Source organism: Symphodus melops (assembly GCF_947650265.1).
Source record: "Symphodus melops genome assembly, chromosome: 20".
Taxonomy (NCBI): Eukaryota; Metazoa; Chordata; class Actinopteri; order Labriformes; family Labridae; genus Symphodus; species Symphodus melops.
Window position 1 is genome coordinate 7,843,733 of NC_136710.1, and position 21,416 is coordinate 7,865,148.

A 21,416-nucleotide genomic window follows, 5' to 3' on the forward strand; every position below is an offset into this window, starting at 1 on the left:
AAGGATTGGCAGGCTCTTGCTAATGTAATACAACGCAGGCCGACTGAGGGGGCAGTAAAGGTGAACACCCTGTGAATCTGCCACTCACGTCTAATTACAGTAGAATGTATGCAAAGTCATGCTAACAAGCTATCAGTCATATTTGTTATTAACAACATATTCGGTAGCATTTGTGCTTAAAAAAAAAAAAAAAAAAAAAAAAGAGAGAGAAAGGGGGAAAACAATCACTTTAAGCTCCTTCAAGAGCTTTTGATATGCCAGGAGGTTTGTGACACATGCTTGAGAAACTCCCCATTAGTGAAATGGCCCGTTACCCAGAGGGCACAGCTAAAAGACAGAGAGCGCTAATATGAAGAAGGCCCTCCACAGGAACAAGCTATGGTTGCTTTCTAATGGTTTGGGGTAATGACTCCTCGCTCGCGCTCCATATAAGCACTCCTATGAGGGCCGTGAACTCGAGATCATTGCCATAAAGCACGTTCTGTTACCTTGGTTCTTTACACAGAACTAAATTACACAATGCAAACAATCAACAAAGAACAATGCTTCCGATTAAGCATTCATTTGTGATATTTAAAACCCCATAAAGATGACTCTTCCGGGGCGTGAGAAGTCCAGATGGAGGCTTAAAAGCGGTGGATCATCCATTAATAGCATTGTTTTTGTCCTCTGAGGAATGAATAAACCAAAAAAAAAAAACATTTCAGAAGAATCCACTCCTGAGTATTACAAAGCTGCCAGTGCTTTGGGTACTGTCCGGGCCGCTCTTTTGTCATTCCTACCAAGCACAGATCTACTTTTACTTCAACAGCATAATGGTATTTGCTTAACTAAGCAGCCAGCAATCACTCTCCTCTCTGCCAGTGTCATATCGCTGATCAAGTGTGGCTCAGTTCCTGTCTGAGAGGAGTGCTGCCAGACATAATGCAATAATAACTGGTGCACAGCTTGTAGAAGAGAACCAAGGTCCTATTTCACTGTCGACGATACTGCGATGAACTCTTTGTGCTCTTTTCTTTCTCGTTCTCCCTCTCCTAACCGTCTCTGGAGCCCTTGAGCTTCCAGTGCATAATGAGCCAATTGTAATTCCTCGCCTATAGCTTTGTATTGAAGAGTGTGTGAGAGAGAGAGAGAAAAAAAAATAAAAAAAATCGAAGTACAGGACGTTTCAACTGTATGCCAAAAGAGTGGGCTTCAAGGATTATCCAAGGATGGAACATACTTTTCAGACATTCTTCCATGTTGGGGACAGACAAAAGTGCCTTTGCTAAAATTTAAGGTGCAAATAAGAGAAATTAGCGGCCTAACCAGCAATCCTCGCTGAAGTATTAAAAGGATCATTCATATTTCTATATCATGATGAAGATCTCTAAATCTTGATCTCTCTATCTATTTCTCCTTTATCAGCAGCTCAGCAGAAGACCTGCAAATTATGATCATTGTTAATTATTAACTGAATCCGGCTTTTTCCTGGTTTGAATGAGGCAGTGGAGATACCTTTCTTTCCTCCTGTTTGCACCGTGCATGGCTCAAAACTTTCATGAGCAACATTCATTCTAAGTATTGTCTATGTGAAGAAAGGACACATTTTACCTCAAGACCTAATATATATATATACACATACATACATACATACATATTGATGGGGGGTCTTCTATGCTGATGTGTCTATTTGCACCAATTTTGAAAAAAAAAAAAATGAAAAATCTATTTGTTGTCCCTTTATTTTTGTAAAAGTATAATTACTTCCTGCACTGCAAATTGTACATAATAGTTTATTCAGAGTGTTCCCATTGACATGGAGTCTGATTTGACTTCTTCACCTTAGCTCTATTTTCACCTTGCCGAATTATCGATTTGCCAGATTTGAACTTGCCCGATATTTGTGTACAAATTAGGAAGAGGCGGCCGGCTCCAATTTTTGGGGGCAGGGAATAGCAATCAAATTCAGATGCACAATAATTCTATTTCACAGCACTTAGTGACTCAGTATGCTATGGCCACTACAAAACTCTTCTTTAGAGCATCCATTAACAAGACATTATTTAAAGCTCTCACTGTACTGTAACTGGTGGGTTGAATGTAATGGGAATTGCTGACCTTGAAAGAAGGTAAATGCATCAACTAGATATGATGTGTTAAAAATCTAACAGCTTTTAGTCTCGACACAGAGCACTCCTCTTATCAGACATTGTGGACGTGAACCTGCACTGCTCCCCCACAGATGCCTAGTGTGATGTTTGACAGATTTCTCCCTCTCCAGCTAGGCTCCACAGTAAATGTCCATCTGGCAGCTTCCCATGGGTACTTATTATTCTCAGCTAGCCAGGGGTTTTCTGTTTCCGTGCAGTCAGCCAGCCAGCGCCTGCCTCAAAAAGTCGAGAGCCGGACCAGAACTGCTTGCAGATGCTCCGCCGGGTAGCCAAACTGTGCGAGTGTAGTGGCATGGCGCTGGGTTTTCAATTACACAATGAGGTGGCTGTCTCCCAAAACTGTTTGAGTATGAAAGTCAAGTGCATCAGGAACAACTTTGTATCTGTGAAAAACCACGACCCAGAAAAGAGTAACATTGAGGTATGCCAGCTCTCTAATTTGTCCAATACACTCCACTTTGGAGATGAGATGATTGATTTTCCCTGTATGAACAGATGCTCTGAGCCATGGGCAGCATTGAAAGGTCCTGCTGTCCTGGTTCGAGGCCCTGCTATGGTGGATTCAATCATGCAGTTGACCTCTATCACACCCCTGCAGCCTGCTGAGCGTCTCTAGAAACATTCTGACAAAACACAGGACGCTACACTCGTCTTGGCATTCAACAGCTTGGGTCGTTTTCACACTGGGTTCGTTTGCTTCGGCCAGAGCTCAGTCATTCCCCATTTCACTATGCCTGCTTGTCTGCTGTCGGATGAATTGAAAGCTGATCAAATCTGTTTTTTTTTTTGTGTTGCGCATTCAAAACAAAGTGCAGCTGTTTAACACAACTGGCAGAAAAAAATCTTTTTCTACACCACTTCAACACAAACTGAAGAAAGAGTGCCTGCAGCGGTAATGACCTCAGACCAACTTCTTCAGGCTTCTTCATTTGCAAATGGTTTCCATAACCCTGTTTCCTATCGTCAATGTTTCAAATAAACCACTTGTGAATTTTGGACTCTGCCACTCATTTGTCTTCATAAAGACTTCTTTTGTTCTTGTTTGACAGGAACCTGAACTACTAGCCAATAACAACGATGTACATGTATATCTCAATATAAAGAGGGGTGGTGTTGAGCTTTGGAACATTTGGAAAGAATGCTGGAAGAAGTACCCGTTTAAAGGTGATGGGTTAGCAAATGGGACAGCCAATGTTATATATTTCTGATACTGTGTTGCACATTTTCTTCACGTTTATCCTTCAATTGTGTAAAATTGGCTTTCTGTGAAGACAATACATTTAGACATGGTGAAACTTCCAAAGGCACTGCTCAAAATATGCTCATTCGTTTGCTTTCAATCTGAGCTCCTTAAAGCCATTTTTAAATGTGTGTATGTGTGTGTGTGTGTGTGTTGAGGCGGGGGGGGGATGCGGACTACAACTTTTTTGTCTACACCTACAAATTTCAAGGAAGTTTGGAAAGAAGTGCCTGTAATGTAATGAGGGTGCTTCGGCGCTGACTATAACAGTGTGCCATTAAAACCAGAAGACTACATTCAGTCGTTTTTGGGTTTTTTTCTCATAGTGTTGCACAGGGGTTTGCAGCATTCTTACAGATACATCCTGAAAATCATTTGTTCCTTTGTAACTTTAGTTGAAGTTGCCATCATCTCTGGTGGTTTTGGGATGCATAAGAGAGTCTGGAGGAGAGTGTTCCTACCTTTTATACAACAAAGCAGAGTGTAACCCATTTGAATTTGCTACTGGGGACTGAATTTGGTCCACCATTAAAATGAGTATGAAGTGAAGGCACATTTGAAGGACCTGAGAGATCTGTGAAGTTATCCTCTGCGGACGGGGCATCCGATGCTACGTCACCATATGGACACCGTCAGAGTTCACATCACCAGGGGTTTATGTTGACAGGTGGAGTCGGGAACAGCAAAGGGTTCACAGCTTCCCATATGAGAAATGTCCACACGCTCACCACAGTGAGGAAACAGACACCATCCGTGCTGTGCTTGTTTGAGTCAACACCGCCGGCGTATTCTTTGAACAATCTGGGCCATTTGATTCTCATTTGAATAAAATTCAAATTGAAGGCACAGAGCACACAATCCGCTTGCCAGAAAGAAAGAAAGAAAGAAAGAAAAAAAAAAAAACTACCACTGTGTATCCTCATGCACACATGTGGGAGACGAAAGTGAGGATCGAAGGGCCTTGTATACCTCCCTAAGAAAACTGCAGCATCTTGAGTCCTCTTGGACTCCCCCCCCCATCCTTCTCTCGTCCATATTTATAGAGGAGAGAAGTGTTCACAATCCCTTCCAAAGACACATGACAACTCAAACAGGACTCCCACTCTTGAGAACACTGCTGAAGAATGGAATGAGACTTACCTAGTGTGGAAATAGTTGGTCACATCTGTAAGTGGGCCATCAGGGAGACGGGGGGAGCAGGGGGGGGGAGAGAAAAGGAGAAGAGAAAAGTCAGCAAATTACAATGTACAGCAAGCTAAACTTCATCGCAGGCTGTCAACGGCTCGCCTGAAAAATGACGGTTTCCCAGTATTGCGCAGGCAGGGGGTTAAGAATAGTCCCTTGTCAAGAGGGGAGCATCATTTATTAATGGGGGGGACGTGAAACATCTGAGATAGTTTCCCCAGAGAATTCAAAGTTTGCACTACTTGCATTAATATTTGTCAGGGTGGTACGTGGAGGCGGTGAGAATGTAAGCAGAAACTTTATCTATTAAGTTTTGTTGTTTTTTCTTTTGCAAACCACCAAATAAACAAACGTTCTCACACACAAAAAAAAAAAAATCGTACACCAAGGTGATCCACCCTCACCGTACGTCTCCGAGGTAATTTAGCAGCCCTCAGATATCTCTTACACAACCTTTGCGACATTTCCCCAAGCTTGTTAGTTTGACAGCCAACAACCAAGGTTCCAATAAACTGACAATCCTGCAAAACTCACAAAGACCTAAAGGTGGCCCCAGCACAAACACTGAACAACTAAGCACGTACATAAAAGTGACATTTAGCCACAATTTGATGTCACTACTCGACATCCATATCTCCAAAGATTTATAAAAAAAAGGACCGGTTCATTTCTCCACTATACTCTATCAACTCTCTTGAAGCGAAGAAATATATATTTGCATTACAGAACGTCTTTTCTTTTTACAATTAAACTGGTCCCTTGCCGAATGCTCTCCTCTCAAGTACAATTTTTTGCTTTCTTGTGAATGTGCAATAAAACAAGGAAATGGAATGAGCTGACAATAACTGTGCATCGTGTTCGAGAAATACCAGACTCAGGACAAATTCTCAGTGGCTGTTGCTTACAGTGCAGTCTTGTTGTGTTGCTAAGCAGAATTTGCCAGTAATATGATTTATCGCTGATGATGTCTATCCCCCCTGCATTCATTTACATTTTTGGTGCGCACACAACAAATCCCAAAGGGATCAGCGATGGAAGGAATGCGATTACAGTATCTGTTTTGCACGCGAGAACAAATGTATTTTCGACGAGAGGGAGAGCGGGGAAGACTAGGGGTTCAATCTCCGGGACGCTCATTACCATTCAGTCTGACACACACTCACACTCGCAGCTACTGTTGTTGCTAAACAGAGAGCTCAGCTGAGGACCTTGAAGCTTCATGCCGGGGAAAATTGGACCCAGGGGAAGGGGTGGTAGGGACTGATGTCAGACTTCAAGGAGGCACTAGGCACCTGGGGTTTCAATGACATTAGCATCAGTGTTGTTTCGTAGCAAGACAGTGAGAGACCGAGACACTTGAATGGATGGAATTGAGAGACAACACTATAAATGGAAAAAGGACGAGTGGGATATGGCAAGACTGAGAATTTAATGCATTCTGGCATAAAATGTAAATACTAGTGAATCAGGGGAATTCAAATTAAAAAAGGGTTTAACACTTACACTAGAAATAATATTTAGAATTCTGCTTGTGACAAGTTTTCACTAAAGATGTTCAAATACCACTGAAAACCATTATGATATTAATTATAATACCAAACAGGAGTTTTGATTGATTCTTGGACCCATATTGGTTATGGAATTGGATTGATGCATTGATCGGTGTTCTTAATACCAGATGCCTGATCGCATAAGACGATAACCCATTTCTGACAGCGTTGGAGATTGACAATTATACTATTGGCAACACTTATCTAATGCATTCCTGATTTGTCTTGATCAAATCCAATTTTGGGGTTTAACAGAGAGACTTTTGGCAGTTTAGTAAAGATAATTGATTTTCCTGAGCCCTAAGGTGAAGGTCTGGAGGCCTGGCCAATCAAATACAGTGGGGAAAGTGTGGGCCTAAGTGGATTAGACTAGCAGGAATGGCATAGGGGGGGGGGGATCTGAGAGAGAAACCAAAGCTCTGGTGGCTTCAGTAAACTCACTCTGTGAACCAGGAAAAAGATGGAGGAAGGAGACTGTTTTTTCACCCTCTCTCGCCCTCCTGTTTTAAGCAGATAAGCTGCTTGCAGGGTCTTAGTTATGCTGTGGAGAACTCACAACACGATATGGAAACTTTTGACAAGGCAAAGAAAAGCTGAGAAGTCCGTCCCTCATGTTGTCTTTTCTTTATTGACAAGAGGGATTTGGGGATGTTTGGAGTGGTCAGTGCTGGGAGGAATTACAAAAAGCCTCTGTGATGCAACACAGTGACCATGGCACTGCTCAGACGTGGGTTTTAGTGAAGGTCTAGACTCAATTTGGTAATGTTTTGCTCCGACTAGCCATTGCAATAGGGCAGAAATGGCAATGCCAAAATGAGTAACTGGCAGCCACGACATGACCCCTGCTTCCAGATTAAAGTAGTTTCTTTTTGTATGTGATTCAACATTTTTATTAGGCAGTTTCACTTGACACCACCATTGATCACTATGACATCTCCTGTGCCTAAATAGGTCTGGGAAGCAATGCATTGGAATGTTTCTGTAGTTCATACGAGACTTGGCCTGAAATAAAAAAGCACATTTATGTGGTCCGATTGATGGCTGCTATAGTCAAATCTTGACTGTTAACCAGTTGCCCATGCTCAGACGTTGTCCTCGTTTGATTGTAGTGGAAACTGAAGTCTGTACTTGGCTGAATATACTCGAGATTTAAGGCGTGTGTAATTTGAAAGATGCAGTCCGATCGTTGAAGCTGTCATTCGGGCTCGAGCCTTTCGTCAACACAATTTGGATTTACACTCGAGGACGTTCATGTGCATGCAAAAACCAGTCAACACAGATCACACTCCCTCCTGCAATTTTATTAAACTTCTACAAAGACATCATCTGCCCTTGGTTGGATTTTTGTGGCGCTGTGTATTCAGTCCTCAGAGACGTTGCGACTCTTGGACAAGGACATCAGTTTCCTCAAGGGAGATTCTTTTCGACACAGTGGGTCTTGACTTTTCTCATTCATCACACAACAGTCACTGCACCATGGTGGGGAATAAAAATGCATTTTTAGGGAGTCGGAGGAGCTGCTTTGTTTGGTCACCGACAGTGAACGGAAGCATCACCTTCTTATACATTTAAATTTGACTCTTTGCTCCTCCACCATATTCCATTCATACATAAATAAATGATCTCTTGATGCCAAAAATGTGATCTCTACGAATGTGATCTACACAAGGCAATCTGATAATGACTTCAACCCATTCCAATATTTTAAAATGGTTTAGTGTGAGGGCCTGTGTTTGATTATGAAGACTGTGCTCTTAAATTTGCAGGTTTTTTATGCAGTGATCACAAATCAAGCATGTCACTCCATTCTCTCCCTGAGGAACAATTCCCCAACTCTTTACCAAATCTGAAATATACGACTTTAAATCGCCCATAGCTCAAAGGACCCCAATTTATCTGTGTGGGTTTGATGGGGTTATTAGTCAAGACTGGTTGTGTCGTTTTTTTTTTTTCTTCGACAGCCACCGGAAACTCTGTCAAAACATTTCTTTAAAAAAAGTCAGTTCTAAAATAACCACCCCCACCTCTCAAATATTCAGGGCCTCAGAGACGGAGAACTGACAGTGAGGTCAAACGAGGAAAAAGAGAAGGCTTTATTATTTCTCTTTTCATAACATTTCAAGTGGCTCATATCTTATCTTTGATTCTCAATATTAAGTTCACTCATTAAGTTCAAGTATCCGATCCAAGGCACCTCTTGTCTGTTTTGAAAGGAAAATGTTCTATCATACCATTTATGGTTGAGTGTCCCAACCTAAGAATGCATGTTTTCATACATTGTTACACTATTTATTTTTAAATTTCTCCTGCACAGCTTCCATAATTACTAAAACTGTAGATTGACAATTACTTTAAAATATCGTTTAATACTTTTCCTGCCATGGATTCTTAATATCTGAACAAATCTTTGTCAAATGTTAACTCCTTTCTGGAAAAAAAGGAAAAACAAACACATATGGTTTGCTAAATGATAGCACAGTCTACATTCATGTAGATTGTGCAACAAAAATACACTCAAAGCAGCCACTTCAATAGGGCATCAATCCTTTCTTCCAGTCCAACAAATGCAGTGCGATACCATACCATAGGATTAGGGATGAATGGTCTGGTCAATTTTAAAATATCACAAGATCAAAAGTGAAGGTATAAAATAATAGGTCTTGCGGGAAAAAAATTGTTTGACTTTTTTTGTTTTGTTTCTGCTGCAGTGGAGCAGAGCAATGGGAGGTGAGAACTACAGAGACCATGGTCCCATGCGCCTGCTGCCTCGATAACGCGAAAATGGCGGACACTGGCTTCATTGCCAAGGGAGAGACGATTTCAAAAATTGAGAAGGAGCTCATACATGCTTTTTCCCCCACCATGTCAAGAAACGAGAAAGAAAAGGGTGACAGACAAACAAAAAAACCCAATATGAACACACTGCCAGGCTGCAGTAACTCACGTCGGGGGACACCAGAAGTATGAGAAGCCACGAAGCAAATCGTCTGAACATGTTCGAGAAAATTCAAAGAAATAAAACAGTCGTGCCAAAGACTCGAAAGCTAAACCTTTGCAAGTTATTTTCTACACTTGCAAATTTAAATATGTCAATGAACGCACAACACAGAGACAGAAAGAGCAAGGCAGTGAGAGAGGGAGAGAGAGAGAAAGAGAGCTCAGACTCTAAAATGGCTGCAGGACTGAGTGCTCACTAATTGGAAATCAAAAGCAACGGAACTGGAAGGCAGCTGGGAAGAAACAGTGGAACCCCCAGCGCCTGTTGTCGGTCAATTCAGACTGTGACAAAAACAAGCCCTTTTCCGTGTGTCACCATTTAACCTATCCACCAGTGTGGAATGGGAGCAGATGTTTTTTACAGTACCACATAATGGGACAAAGTGGCCATGGCTGGCCACGCTCCAGCTAGCTGCAAAAAGGTCCCAATGCAGCGGAAAGGGGGAGAAGGTGTGAAACTGACTTTGCAAACGAGAGAACAGTTCTGCCATGTTATCAATGATGCTGAGAGAGCTAACACCCTTCCATCTGAGCTGATATAAACATTTTTTTTTCTGTTGCAACAAAGACTCAGCGAGGCACTGACAGAGGCTACAGATGGCCCGGGCTCACACAGACTGCTGAAGTATCTAGAAGTTTACACAAGTCATACAAGAAGCCAGATTGGCGCCTAAACTAAGGCTGTTCTTTGAGGAGAGAGAGAGAGAGAGAGAAAAAAAAAATATTGCTCACTTGTTTTTAATCTCTCTTCGAGTGGAGGTGTGAATAAGTACTTTCTGAGTGACAGGCTGATGAGCTCACTTACAGAAACTCCAAACTTCATCAGGCACTTGTCAGACTCGGTGCTGTCCGGTTTAAAGGGCCGCTCAGGCATGACGGAACTGCAACGAGGAACGCTTATGTTCGCGCTGCAGCAGATGTTCCGTTCGTGTTGCAGCTGTCTCCTGTTTGAAAACAGAAGTGATGTGCAATCGCGCTGTATGTCTCAATCCACACGTCTTCAATACTCTTGTTTCGCTTACCTCAGGTCTGCCATGGAGGCCAATTTGACGACGTCTAACGAGCTAGCAAAGGTCCCATTTTGTCTTTAAAATATTTATAATATTTTACAGGTCTAAAAATGTAAGAAACAGTTGATGTGAACGTGCTTTATGGCCATCTGCTATGCCATAAGGATAGGACTTGAAAAACTACATGAAAGCACAGTGCTAAATCAAATGCTGCCATGGTCTGATGTATTATACCCAGGGCCTTGCCCACCCTCTCATGTTAAAAAGTAACACACTGAGGGGATTTAAGGGACTTTTTTCTAATACAGATTTTTTTTTTTTTTTTTTTTGTTCTGCCTGGCAGACCTTGATGAGTGATCAGAAGTTTGGGAGATCAGAGACCCATGGGTTCTATGCTCAGTTCTGACCCCTAGTTCAGCAACATAGAGGTGGAATAAAGACTCTCGCCTCGGGAGGGGAAAAAAAAAAAAAAAAAAAAAAAGACGGAAGGATAGACAGAATGGAAGAAAAGAAATGAAAGAGGGAAAGGCAATAGCCTTGATGCCTCCAGCAGCACAGCACTGACTTGGCCCTTCATATCAGCCACTTATAAGATCAGGGAGGGGGAGCCCTACAGGCAGTCATATGACGGCTGGCGTGATCAAGGCCGGGCTAAAAGAGGCGAGGATTGGAGTGTTTCCTCGGGGGTCTGGTGTGTGTAGGAGAAGTGAAAACAGAAGAGGCTGTGATGATGCTTGACACCTCGCTCTCAACACACAAATCAGTTTCCTAAACATTGTCCTCTAGCAACAAGAAAACCATTAACAAAGGTCACAAGGACACTCCTGGCAATTGACTGTTTCCAATTCAAATTCGCAGGGTCTAAGATCACCGTCATTTATGGCCTCATTGCACTGTAAACGCTCACGCCGACCGTCTGAAACAGCTCATACAAAAGCAGTCTTTTAAATCTCAGACTCAAATAGATAATTAGACATAATGAGTAAACAATGTGACGGCAAGATGCAAGCGCGCTTATTGCTTTTTAATTGTGTTTCCCTCTGTGCGCCGAGCGTGTTCTGAGGGCTGCCGTGTACCTGTGTGTGCGTTGGCCCGTGCGAGGCCAGGTGCAGTCATTACCACGGGACAGATGGATCAGCAGAAGTGGGGCTCGTTTTCCCTTGCAAGGCAACACGGCAGCTGCCATATGTAGGCTCATCATTAAAATTGACCGTTGACCTTCCAGTGGGTGCTTCTCATTTTAATGGAGTTAATTAAAAGTGTCCACTTGTGTGTCGAATGTGGTTATTCCACTGTTTTGTGGGTAAAGTCATATTAGTATTTCCATGAATGCACATGGTTTTTTTGGGGGGTTTTTTTGGGGGGGGGGGTTGTGTGTTGGAGTGCATTCATGTTTATGAGAGAGAACTGATGCACGCAAATGTCCTTGTGTGTGACGTGGTTAAGTTTGGGAGCTCCTTTTAATATTACCAACGCATCACCTTTGGAAATTCATTAAAGTGCTTCGACCCTCTGCCATCTGTGTGAGCGAGAGGGAGAGAGCCGTGCGAGAGAGGGAGTGAGAGAGAGAGAGAGAGAGAGTGAGCAGCTGGGGAGAACGGGAAAGATGAAAAATCTGACTTGGGCATAAAGCACGTGGGCAAGCCCCCCCCCCCCGGACACAGAATGAAGAAGAGCCACTGATATTCCAGCTTTGAACTGCTTTTTATTTATTGCTAAACCTTATTAAAGGGCGGATGGAAATTTGGATTCAGACTCTGAAGACTGCTGGCTCTGGGTGAAATTTGAAAGACAAATGCTATGTGTTATGTAATGCGTGAAGACAACAATAATAGAGCTGAAGTCCCCCTGAGTTCGAATTAAAAATGCTGCACACATTGCTTGGTGTTGAGCAAAAATGTAATTAACTCCACAATTACATGCAGAGAATAGCGTCGCCTTATTATAATAATAAATCTCAATTGTTGACATGAATTGCATATAGATAGACATAGCTAAGCCAGATCATCATCATGCAGTGGCACTTAATGACTTCACACAGATTTGGAGCCTTAATACCGCCATGTCCGACACTCAGCCTGATTTAAGCTGAAATTTAATTTGCCACCACGACTCATCATCCGTGTTTTGTCTTCAGTAACGCCCAACAACAACCGTATGAAAGCACCGTTAATGGCAGTCTTCTTTAGGGTTATCTTTAGCTACTGTTATATTCATGCAACTTTCTTCTCACAATAATGCAATCATTTCAGTTGGAGTGTTCATGCCCCGTAATCACTTTCTTCTACTACCTGATCTCCTTTTTATCAACTCAGCGTGCCAACATTATTGCTGTTATCGTTGGAAATATGGAGCTATGTATTATGCATTAGGGATGATCTCCTGCAGGGAGTTTGAAAACACACACACACACACACACAAACAAACTCACACTTGTGCTTTCGTAGACAAATGTCTGCAGGTATACAGCTCAGTCACAGTCCCACATGTCTTAGCCGTGTCTCTCCCTCACACCAATACGCTTCTCACACTCTTAACATATGCCTGAAAGCTTTGGGGTGTAATGGAGGCTGCTTGCACTTTGCCTCGTCTCTCCTTCTCTGACATCAATCAACACTCTTAAAAATACTGCTTCGTGCCTTTTGATCTGCTAACTATCTCATTTGCATGACTGGCACTCGACAACTGCAGCTCGGTGTTGGTTTGAGGTGTGACAAAGGAAGGCGGGGCGGTAAGGAGGAGATGGTGGAGGCACTAAGACGAAAAGGAAAGCAGAATATTGCTACTTGAGAAGTATGAGATTGACAATTTTTTGTTTCCGGATCGTAAGTTTTAACATTTAAAGCAGCGATGCAAAATCAGATTTCAAGCTCAAGGAGAAGCCAGAACCCTAGCTCTTTCCTCTAATCGCTCCTCCCCTCGCTCTATCTTCCTCCCCTTGGCTGTCTTTGTATAGCGCCATGGGGCTTCCAGTGAACCGGAGCCTCTTTGGCAAGACCTGTGAGCCTGGATGGCATCGAAGAGGCTGCGATGAGGCATGCAGGCGATGGGTGGGGTTGGGCAGGGACGTGGAAACAGAGGGGGTTGAAGAGGGAGAGGGGGAGTCAGCAAATGAGAGCAGGCGAGGTAGAGAGATATGTAAGGTGTGGAAACCATTGTAGGTTGTTTCAATCATTCTGATGCCATCTGTTCTGCTCCATTTTTTGCACTGGGGATATTTTTTTTCCCCTGGTGATATGAGTGTGTGTCTGGGAGTGTGTGTAAGATGATGAGAGATAGTCAAGGACAGAACAGTATGGGCACAGAGCACAATACACTTATCTCAAACTGTGTACATCTGAATCATTTAACTTGTGCTGACAACATACAGATTTTTCAATAGCTGAAAGATGAATTATCAAGAGAAACTCCAAAAACTATTTAGACTTTAATTGACCACTTTTAAGGAATTGATGTTTCACTGACTGTATTCATTGGACAACAAAATATGTAAATAAAGCATCTGATACAAAGCTACCAAATCAGACTGCACACACAAGCATGCTACACTTCCCTCGGGATCAATAAAGTATCTATCTATCTATCTATAATTATACCTATGATTAATCAGCAGATTGATAATCGTGCCATATTGAGACGCTCATGCCAAAAGTTTAAAATGTACAAAAGGCAGTGAGTCATTTAAACCACAAATTGAACTTATGAAATGATGGAGCCGGACAATCAGCGACAACATTTGGGGGACCAGCTCTTTGTACAAAACTGACAATTCATCCAGAAAGTTCTTGAAATAACTTCAATCAGGAGCGACGTTGTGGGCCCACAGATTCTGCCTTTCCTCGACCCTTACTAAAAGTGTCACGTAAGTAGCACATTTTCACATTTGAGATGTCAAGAAAGCTCAACTGTATTCATCTTCTTCATAACATTAATTGATTCTCTAAATATTTAAATGTTTTCTTTCATTTAATGTAGACTGCATTTTACCCAATCCACTTTCTCCTCTCATGACACACTGTGTAATAGTGGTGGGCAATGGTACCCACATCCTGGGGGCATTTAGCTCATGTTATCTCTCTGCCTAAACATGCATGAAGTTATAACAGCACTCCCCTTCTCCTCCCTGCTATGTCTCTCCCTCATTTGCTCTCTCAAGTGGATCTTTCGCCTTCTCTATCGCTTTCGTCTTTTTATGAGCTCAGCTTGACTTCCCCACTCCTCTCCTTCCTCTCTCCCCCCCTTCATTACCCATCCTTCATCACTGGAGTCTCCTTCTCTCTCTGTACCTCTGTTCCTCCCTTCTGGATTAAAGCTATCAGTGAGAAACTCTCTTCACGTCATCCTGGTTGCTCATGTAAAAAAAAACCTCAACTCTTCCAGATAAAAAGCTACTGAAAACTTTACCAGCATTAGGTTTTCCTATTTCAAAACTTTTTAGTTCTGTAGGGTCAGTGAATCTGTGTTTTGTGGATTTGTTATACAGGGTGGCAAGCACCCTTGTGTTTTTGAGAATGCTTGTTAAGTAAATGTAGTGTTATTGGATCTACAGGTCTGCTGTCGTAATTCAGGGAGAAGGCCACCGACAGCTTGCACTCTACCTCAAAAAACAAACTGGGAGAAAAAGACCATGGTAATGTAAAGACAGATTCCATCTGAATACAAGAATATATCATTAAAACTAGCTACCGGCTCTTTGAGGGTATAGTTTAGCAACACATTGCTTCAATGTTAAAGAGAAAATGTGCTGATATTGAACAGTTTTTACCGTCAAATATTTGTATTCTAAATAAAACCAATATTGGTTCAACACATGGTCTTTACTGTGACGTATTAACGTACATGTTGAGAACTAGCTAGCAGCTCTTTGCAATCGGGTACAGTGTTGCTGAGTTAGAGCAAAACGAATGCTAACATGTTCACAACATCAAGGCTAACATAACACTATGATGGAGGTAATCTTAAATGTTATCATGCTTACAATTACCACAACTTATTGAACCGATGGTCGGACATGGGTTCTCCATCATTGAGGAAGCATTTGCTCTGAAAGCTTCGGCATGATCGACATACTGGATGAAACATGAACATAGTCTCAGCTACACCACCCATTGGTTACTGAAGAGGACCATACAGTATGTGCTGATACATTAACTATTCAGACCTCAATATTTTTTTTGTAACAGGCTGTGAACAGGATGTGTGTGTTTCTGCTGTATTAATAGATATTTTATAAAAGTAGTGTAGTAGTGTATGTTAACCCAGGTCTTTCAAAGCCAGCCTCAAGTGGCTCTTTACATTGGCTTTGAACACTGTAGGTTGTGGCTTGTATACATACTTTCAACCTCAGTGCTAACATTTGAATTTTTTTTTGGGAAGGGCGTAAAGATTGACATCAACTGTAAGTAGGCTAGCTAACAACAACTATTGCCAATTAAGCATATGAAAGAGTATGACATAGTATCTTTATGTAGTTGTTGATTCATATTCACCCCAGAGAAATAGACAATTATTGGAATCAAAGCTACTTTAGTGCTGGTGATTAACAGGTATTGCGTTAATCATCAAAAGTTAGAATGCGAACAATTACTAATAGAATAAAACAATGTCTGACAGATACCACCATGTATAAAGTCAAGCCAAACAGCCAAACATTGGCATCAATAGTTGCAATACTCCTACTGTCCAATATGCTGCAATTTCAGTAATTAGCAAGATAAACAATAAGACTGCTTGAGGGTTGGAGGTAGTCTTCTGGGACCCAATCCCACCTTACACTCTAATTAAAGCTATTGATTGCGTATATACATAAGCACACATAAGCAGTGGACATGCCCACTAACAACCACCCACAGGACCAGTAATTAGGACACATTCTAAAGTGTGGTTTACTCAGCCACAGTTTCTTACACCTTGTTTGTCGTGTATAGTATTGTTTTTTTTGTTTTTTTTATCAGTACTGTTTCTGCCTTGACCTTTCCGAGTTGTTGCTGTTGTCCTAGATGCACCGTAACTCTCCTGTGACTTTTGCTATCCCTCCCTAGCATCTGTGTTCAAATCGGCATTGAAATCTTTATCCCATTTTTTAAAAACCCTACAATGGTTTGGATGATTTGGGATGTCTAAATGGGACACAGGGCTTTACTGAATACCTTTGTGAGAGCTGTCTGGATTTGATGGTACCCAGCAAGATCCATTGTTAAGATCACAAAAAGTCAGACACCTCACCTCTTCAGGCTCTCTGCAGCATGATTTTTATATCCTGCTGTTTGTGAGTTGTGGCTCTTGAACTTACTGAAGGGGAACCATATTTAATGAATACTAGTGCACCCAAGGAGCCAAATAGGTGTTTTGAAGTGAATTATATGATATAAATAAAGTATGCTCTGATAAAGGACAACACCTGCCAGGGGAGAATAGATGTCTGAGTATTCTTGTCCTCCAAAGCATGTTATATGTTAGATTGGATGGTAAGGACACATGTAATAACAGCCCAAAATAAAAGTATAATGATGTTTAAAAAAAGACTACTTTATCCATTATTTTTATTGACTCACAGTAAGACAATTGAAAAGTAAACAGAGTAAATATTGCCTTGGAGGAATAAAGCATGATCCCATCATAATCCAGTGAGGATACCCATGGATTTAACCAGTCACCTATCTCAATAAACCACAGGACAGATTTATTGGAATGATGCTCAAATGGATCCTTGCAGTGTGATTTAAGCGCCAACAGTAAGGAAACACAGGTTAAGCCTCTGCAGCAATAATAATAATAGAAAAGAGGCAATATAAATTCTGAATTTGATCACAGACAATGAAATTTAGCGACAGAGGTCAAGAGGATCGTTTTGGCAGAGTGCGGAATGACAGCGCTGTCATGAAAATTCATGGCGAGGACACAACTGGTTCTATCACAGCTTCGAGTGCAGAATACACTGAATGATTTATAGTAAAACCGAATAGAGAAGAAGAAAACACGTTGGATTCTTTCAGGACTGTTGCAGAATAAGCATGAGGTTGTTTTAAAATACCTCTAAAACTGAAGTTAAGATGTTATGCTCGTCGTATGTGTTTTAAAAAAACCAAGCTACATACAAGAACTCAAAGTGAGCAGGTCACTGAGGAGGGAAACACTGAGTCACACCAACCTTTTTCCATACCTCTGAAATGTCGTTCTTCTATAGAATGACAATGTATATTGGATAACCACTGCATAGCAAATGCCTCGAATTCTGCCTAAAATACAGTGTCAAGTTTTCAGTGGTCCAGTCAACACATCAATGTTAAACAATCCTTTCAGCCCTTCATGTTTTTAAATATTTTTCTTCTTAATCCAACCACCTAAAAAAAAAAGATATTTTGTCTTAAACAAGCAACTCTTTCTTAAAGTTGCAAATGAAAAAAACTATTTCAATGTACATCATCTTTTCAAAATAACAAACGGTTCAGTACTAGCCTGGAAGGAAACATTAGCCAAATTAGCAAAAGGTCAGCAAACAATGTGTATTATCTGATTATTGTTACACATCTCTATTTTTGGAGAGGTACTCTGCATCATTCAATATTCCACACAAGACTAGCTAACAAAATTTGAATCGAGAAGCAACAAATACATCAAATACAGACAACAGACAAAACAGTCTCCTGTTTAAAGATAGCACTTCAATTTGTCATAAATAAATGGGCAAAAGCCCATCTCATCCCTTGCTACACATAAAAAAACCCTCTTGGCTTAAAACCTGTACAATGCACAGTGGATAATTTGATTTTATAAAAACCAAAGTGGGCATTAACTACAGAGTAGCACCTGCTGTGTATCACACAATATTTCATTTGGATTCATCCATTATTTCTTAGCTTGCCCATGAACATGTTGAGCAATGAATGAGGTTTGATTTTGCAAAATGTTACCTACTGTAGACTAACAGTAGGCCTACACAATGCCTAATCACTTGTGTGCATCATGTAAGGGAGCAAGAGAGGAGGCAGATTTGTATTCACTGGCAGAGAAAAGACCTGTATTATGGCTCAGCCGGGCGCTAAGCTCTGTCCAGGTGTTCAGCTCTTTCCAGGTGGCCATGTAATACTCTTGACGACCCAGATCATGGCAATCATGGAGCTGGCAGAGATGGCTTTTTGCCGACACCAGTGTAGCGCCTGTGCAATGTGCCAAGTTGGCAAGGACGTGCGTGAGAAGCAGGCGGAGCAAACAGGCAGAGAAGCTGTAATGCTCCTGGAGTGGAAAGAGAGAAAAACCTTTCATTTTCTTTTCCAAATTCATAAAATGGCAGCCTGTTATTTCACCTTTCTGAATCCGTTGACTATTGTTATCGTTCGTAAGACAGCCTACTTTTAGCTTTGAGTATCAAGTGAGAGTTGTTAGTGCCAGGCCTCATCTTGCTTTGTTTGTCAGTATTTTCATTTTCAGCGGGATTTCCTGTGTTTAAGTGACCCTCAACTCGACCCCCGACAAGCTTCACTTCTGTCAAAGATTGTTGACATGCTACATCATGTCCAATCAAAAATCCCCACACCAAGAGATGATCTCTATTAGCTCAGGAAGCCAGACTTGCATGCAGCTTGACTCTGGCCCGTACTGTCTGGGCGCTGTGTGTGCTCCACAGTGTAAGTAGCTATGCTGGCAGGCAGCCACAGACAAGCGCTGTGTTTTCTGCTTGCCATCCTCTCATTTGACTGCATGGTAATTACCGTCTCAATGCGGTAAGAAAAAGCAGCTTTTGGTGAAAGGATTGAGAGAGAGAGAGAGAAAAAGGGAAAATGTGAGGGTGTGCGGCTTAGCAGCTTAATGAACATGTCAGATGTATTTAAACAAATGGATTACCACATCTGTACACACTCAGCTGGATTTGGCTCACTCTGAAACACTTACCAGTCTGGTGAATGATAAAGACTTAGACTGGAGATAGGCAGGAAAGTGTTGTGGGAAATATCACCCCTGAATTTGTGCTTGTGCTGTGCCAACCAAATCAATTCTTGAAGTCGCTCAACTCTATTGTTTTGACATCTACATTTTCCCACCCTTAATAGGGCGTTCATATAAAATGCCATACATTTGCATTTAAACTGAGGGTCAGATATCGAACGCATAAATGACAAAGCCTACATACTGTATCCATGACTAATTTTATCAGACGTTATTTTTTCATGCCAATGATAAACCTAGAAATGTTTGATTTTCATCTCTAGTTATCTTGTTTCATTTCTGGGAGATTTTTTTGTCCTGACCTTACCTCTCCTTCACCACAGCTGTCCGTGTCGATACATTGACAGAATGAATAATAGATGCTCTTTTGCGGTATCCCTCTCCTGAGGAGCCATCTCTGGAATTTGGACAATGTTTCTTGACCGAGAAGCAGACAGAAATGTGAGATTTTGTGCCACGTTTACCCTGTGTTCCATTATTACATATCAATGCCGTTTACCACGAAGGGGGTGAAATCCTCAGAACAGAACTTTTGACCTTTGCTACCTGTCAAACGGGATGCAGGAAGGGAAAAGCCCAGCTAACATGTTTTAGCATAGACTCGAGCGTCCAGATATGTTTCCATCTCGAGCAAAATGGCAAGGTGCAGATAACTTAAGAGTTACATCAACACACTTGACACTCCCTTGTGAGACAGGCTTAGGCCTTCTACGTCTCAACCTTTGTTTGTGGCCTCAAGGCATGTTTATAAAAAGACATTATTGCCAGTTGGCTGTCATAAAATAATCCCTTGGTATCTAGCCAGAAAATGGTGTGAACTCTGAGCAACCTAGCATTAGCGAAGGGCTAAAGGGCCACTCGGAAAAAGACGCTTTTTTGGCAGGCGCTCCATGTTGACTTTTTATCTTTGTTGAAGTAAAAGCTGCTGCTTGACTTCAAACTGATCTTTTTCACTGATGTTTGAGCTACAGAGAAACCCAACACTGAATAAAATATGTGAACTGAAATGAACTTATTTTTAAAGAATTATTTTGGGGCTTTTTGCTGTTATTTCATAGGCAGTGGGTAAAGTAGGATATCGGAGTAAGACACAAGGGAATGACTTGCTTGAAAAGGAGCCCCAGGACCTGTGACACATGCATGAAGGATTTAGGCCTCCTTGCATGGAGCGCAACCAATCCAGTAGGCCATACTGTACGTGTCCCAACAGCAATAACCTTTATCAGGAATAATGTTAGGTCTATTGTGGTGTGATATTTAGCCCCTAGTAAGATTTTTCAATAAAAAAAGACCTAAACTGTCAATCTAAACTATCACTGTGGACATTGATTTTGTGTTCTGTTGTTTTCACAAGCAAGTGTTTTCTACTAGACTTATAATACCCAAATCTCATCTTAACCTGGTCACCTTTGTGAGTGTTTGGCATGCAAGAAATAGACCCATCTTTAAATGCCTCCAAACCAACATTTTGGTTGTGCCATGTTTGTTTGTTTTTTTAACCAGAGCTTATGATGATTGGGCAATAGGTTTAATGTTTCTGCCTGGGGTGATTAAGGTAACACTAATGTATCGTATACATAGACAAACAACCTTTTGGGGTTTCAAGGGAAATATTTTCGAGAGGAGAGTCATTTTCCTTTGGTTTTATGTAGTCTATCGTTCCCCTGCTAGCCATTAGTCAGAATGTAAGGCATTTCTACATATGTTTCACTTTTAAAACTAGTGTTAAATAAGTGGCAGCTTCTTCATTGTTCTCATGGGTGTGCACAATTTCTCACAGATGGACTGGGGCGTATATTATCGTAAATTAGCTTGATGCTAACACATCCTGGAATGCCATTAACTACCTGCAATAATTAGAATCACATTGTGACAATTTAAACTTAGGAAATGATCGATTTCACATGACATATTTAACAAGCAACACCATATGTACTAGTACTCATGGGATTATATTTGCTAAACTCTGTGGAGACAAACCTTAAAAAATGCTGACACACTACTCTGGTCTACCTTCATGAACAGTACATGTTCTGATCCAATGACACATGACTCACTCTTTTTGTCACAGTTTATGGGATGTATCCCTCCATCTTACTTTTGGGTGGTGGTGTTATATGTCATAATGACATTTGTTTTTTTCTGTGAACAATGAAGCTCCTAGCTATTGTATTGATCTTACCCAATAGCTACATCATACTTACCATGTCATTTTAATATAGTACATGAATTCATAATTCTACTATTCTTCTATTCATAAACTACTTAAATAAATAGTATTCAGTGTCTGTCTATCATTCTCTTAGTGGTGCACACCCTATTGACCAGCTGCCAC

At 41.3% G+C, this 21,416-nt stretch overlaps 1 protein-coding gene across 10 annotated transcripts in view; it reads right to left on the reverse strand.

Annotated features, from left to right (window-relative positions):
* LOC306841335 (receptor-type tyrosine-protein phosphatase delta-like) overlaps positions 1–21,416 on the reverse strand; it is a 347,810-nt gene that overhangs the window by 242,378 nt on the left and 84,016 nt on the right. For all 10 annotated transcript variants that reach the window (XM_079371178.1, XM_079371180.1, XM_079371177.1 and 7 more), the window contains exon 4: positions 4,534–4,558. The gene's annotated coding sequence lies outside the window, so the exon portion shown is untranslated. The remainder of the gene's footprint in view (positions 1–4,533; positions 4,559–21,416) is intronic.